This window comes from Tachyglossus aculeatus, unplaced genomic scaffold (genome assembly GCF_015852505.1).
Source record: "Tachyglossus aculeatus isolate mTacAcu1 unplaced genomic scaffold, mTacAcu1.pri SUPER_30, whole genome shotgun sequence".
NCBI lineage: Eukaryota > Metazoa > Chordata > Mammalia > Monotremata > Tachyglossidae > Tachyglossus > Tachyglossus aculeatus.
Window position 1 is genome coordinate 6,857,993 of NW_024044837.1, and position 4,334 is coordinate 6,862,326.

Sequence of the window (4,334 nt, forward strand, 5' to 3'; positions counted from 1 at the left end):
GAGGTGGAAGGGGGGGACCGGAGGCTGAAAGCTGCCCTTGCTTTTTCAGGCCGGGGGTGGAGAGCAAATGCCAGAGGACAGGGCATGGAGGAAGACTTTGGGATCAGATGGGCTTGGGGAAGGCCTGGGTTGGGGGTGACTGCTGGACCTGGGATTGAGGGTCCTGGGAGGCTGGGATAGATGACCCCTTACGCACGGGGGTATGTAGCGTGGCTTAGTGGAATGAGCCCGGGCTTTAGAGTCATAGGTTATGGGCTCAAATCCAGGCTCCGCTAATTTTCAGCTGTGTGACTTTGGGCAAGTCTCTTCACTTCCCTGGGCCTCAGTTACCTCATCTGTGAAATGGGGATGAAGACTGGGAGCCCCCATGGGACAACCTGATCACCTTGTAACTCCCCAGCGCTTAGAACAGTGCTTTGCACCGAGTAAGCGCTTAATTAATGCCATTATATAAAAAAATGATGAAAACAGGACTTGGTGTGTGCTCGGTGTCTGTCTGTGTCTGTGGGTCTGTCCATTCTGTGTCTCCCCTGTTCCCACTAGATTGAGGGCAAGGACGGTGTTCTCTTCATCCCCCTAGACCTCATCGCGGCGATCGGTGCCCAGTTGGTACGGGTCATGGTGGGTGAGGGGCCGCTCCTTATGTAGCTGCAGTGCTCATCCCACTGCTCCTACCCCTGTAAGGCTGAGGGCAAGCATCCGGTGTGTGTGGGCAGAGACTGTGTCTCTTCTTCAGTGGGCTGCCCCCTGCTTTATCTCTCTTCTTAAACCTTCCTCTTCCTGCTAGCTAAAAGGAATTATACTAATCAATGGTATTTATCGAGCGCTTGTTGAGTACAGAGCACTGTCCTATGTCACATGGTCAACTCCTTAAAAACAGTGATGGTGTGTCTTGTCTGTGTTGAATCGCCCCCAGTGCCTAGCAGGCAAAAATGTCCTTAATATGAGATGTGCTCACTACGGTTCTCTGCCCAGTAAATGACAGACAGTAGGTCGGTCATTCATTCATTCATTCATTCAGTCATTCATACAATCGTTTATTGAGCATTTACTGTATGAACAGTACTGTACTAAGCTCTTGGAAAGTACAGTTCAGCAACAAATATTCATTTAATCATATGTATTGAGCGCTTATTGTGTGCAGAGCACCGTACTAAGCTCTTGGGAAGTACAAACCGACAACATATAGAAACGGCCCCTACCCAACAATGTGCTCACAGTCCAGAAGGGGGAGACGGACAACAAAACAAAACATGTAGACAGATGTCAAAATCGTCATAGTAAATAGAATTTCACGATACTCCAATAATCACCTTGCCCCAGCTAACTGCCGTTAAACACGTCTTTGGGATTTTGTCAGCGGTAGGGAACCAACAAAATGTAAACGTAGATTCTTTCCTTCCAGAAAGATGAAATTACTTCAATGGGCTCACAGTCTAGAAGGGGGGAGGCAGACATCATAACAAGTAAACAGGCATCAATAATATCAATATAAATTAATAGAATTAATGATATATACAAATCATCAATAAAATAAATGGAATTATAAATATGTACATATATAAACACAAGTGCTGTGGGCTGGGCAGGGGGGGTAGAGCAGAGGGAGCGAGTGGGGGCGATGGGGAAGGGGGGGAGCAGAGGAATAGGGGGTACTCAGTCTGGGAAGGCCTCCTGGAGCTTTCAGTAGGGCTTTGAAGGGAGAAGTGTGCTTGTTTGACGGATTTGAGGAGGGAGGGCTTTCCAGACTAGAGGGAGGATGTGGGCCAGGGGGTGACAGCGGGACCAGCGAGACTGAGGCACAGTGAGGAGGTTAGCAGCAGAGGAGTGGAGTGTGAGGGCTGGGCTATAGAAGGCGAGAAGTGAGGTGAGGTCGGGGGACAAGGTGATGGGGAGCTTTGAAGCCAGTAGTGAGGAGATTTTGCTTGATATGGAGGTTGATAGGCAATCACTGGAGGATTTTAAGGAGGGGAGTGACATGCCCAGAATGTTTCCGTAGAAAGATAATCAGGGCAGCAGAATTAAGTATAGACTGGAGTGGGGAGAGACCAGAGGTTGGGACATCCAGAGGGCCTGTCCAACCCAGTGAGGCCACTCAGTGACCTGTCTAGTATTGTGAGCCCCTCGAGGGCAAGGTCACCTTGAGAGTAGGCCTGGCTGATGTTTTGAGCCCCTGCTCTGGATACAGCGCCACAGGGACTTTGTGACATTCTGACAATGTGAGCTTCCCACAGCAGGGGCTCTGCAAAGGTGAGCCTGTCTGACTTTGTGAGCTCCCTGAGGGAAGGGCTCGGGAACCAGGGAGAGAGAGAAAAATATGGGTGCATGGAAAAGGGGGCTAGCTTCATGCCATGAACCCTAGATTTGAGTTTTCAAATCTCAGGGCACCGGGAAGAACAATACAAATATGGGTGCTGGTAAAAAGGGACTGGCTTCATGCCATGAAGCCCAGATTTGACATTTGAGTCTTCGTGGCCTGGGAGCCAGGAAAGTTACTAAACGTTTGGGTGCCAGCAAAAGAGGGGCTAGCTTCAAGCCACAAACCCCAGAGCCCCAGGGCCTGGGAGTAATCACATGGGTGCTGGCAAAAGGAACTGCGGGGAGTGGGGGAACTGGCTATATTCCATGAACCCAGGAAACAGGGAGACAGAAAAAAACATGGATACTGGCTAAAGGGAGACTGGCTTCATGCCATGAGTCCTAGATTTGTATCTTCCTATTTGAGTCTTCGTGGTGCAGGCACCAGAAAGATTAATAAAAATATGGGTGCTAGCTACAGGGGACTGGCTTCATGGTGATGGTGATATTTATTAACTGCTTGCTATGTGTCAAGCACCGTTCTAAGCACTGGGGTAGATAAAATCTAATCAGGTTGGATCTAGTCCCTGTCTCCCAGTATTAATCCCAATTTTACGGATGAGGTGACTGAGGCACAGAGACGTTAAATATCTGCTGCTCGGTTGGAGCCCGAGGGGTAAATCAGTACGGGGTTGGTGGCGGGCGTGGTCGCGGTCCTCCCTGGCTTCTCCTGGTAATGAGCCGCCGGGGTTGCAGACCCCGCGGAATCGGAGCAACAATGGGGAACTCCCGCTGCCTCCCCCTTCCCCCCCGGCCCTTCAACAACCGATAGAAGGGGGAAAGAACTGTTCCCCTGGGGCCGCGGTACAAAGAAATGAAAACCATCCAAGACCTGCGCTGAGACACCTTATTGGTGCCTAGGCCAAAGCACCTAAGCCTGGAACCAGGGTGGCATGCTGCGGGGGGCCAGACTCCTTCAAACTCCTCTGACGTGGGACTATCTTCACGAAATGTGGGGAAACCCGTCGGATTGGTAGCCGTTTTTTGTGATAATTGTGTGTTTCGGTGAGTGTGTGTCGCGATCCATCCCCCTTTTAATTAGGTTTAGTGTGGACTAAAATGTTCCCGCTGTATACAGTAGTAATAATAATAACGGCATTTTTTGAGTGCTTCTTATGTGCCCTGTTCTAAGCTCTGGGGAGGTTACAGGGTTATAAGGTTACCCCACAGGGGGCTCACAGTCTTAATCCCCATTTTACAGATGAGGGAACTGATGCCCAGAGAAGTGGAGTGACTTGCCCAAAGTCACACAGCTAAGTGGCGGAGCTGGGATTCGAACCCATGACCTCTGACTCCAAAGCCCGTGGTGGTGGCTTGGTTTCACTTTTCAAGTTGTTCCCGATCACCTGACACTAAAGGTGAGACAATTCCCTGATGAGCTTGGTAGTCAAATTCATGGGTTCTAATCCCGGCTCCACCACTTTTCAGCTGTGTGAACTTGGGCAAGTCACTTCACTTCTCTGTGCCTCATGTACCTCATCTGTAAAATGGGGATTAAGACTGTGAGTCCCACGTGGGACAACCTGATTACCTTGTATCTCCCCCAGCGCTTAGAACAGTGCTTGGCACATAGTAAGTGCTTAACAAATACCATCATTATTATTATTAAGCACTTAGTACAGTGGTCTCCACACAGTAGGCGCTCAACAAATACGATTGAATGAATAATTGAATTCTCCTGTGACAGGCTCATCCGTTGAGCACCCGAAACCGAAGGGAAGACAATAATAATAATTATAATAATAATAATGGCATTTGTTAAGTGCCTACTATGTGCCAAGCACTGTTTTAAGCGCGGAGGGGAAAGGGAGGGGGATACAAGGTAATCAGGTTGTCCCACATGGGGCTCACAGTCTTAATCCCCATTTTCCAGATGAGGTAGCTGAGGCACAGAGAAATGAAGTGACTTGCCCAAATTCACACAGCTGACAGGTGGCAGAGGCTCCGGACAGAGTTGTGTGGGGTCCTAGTTGAGC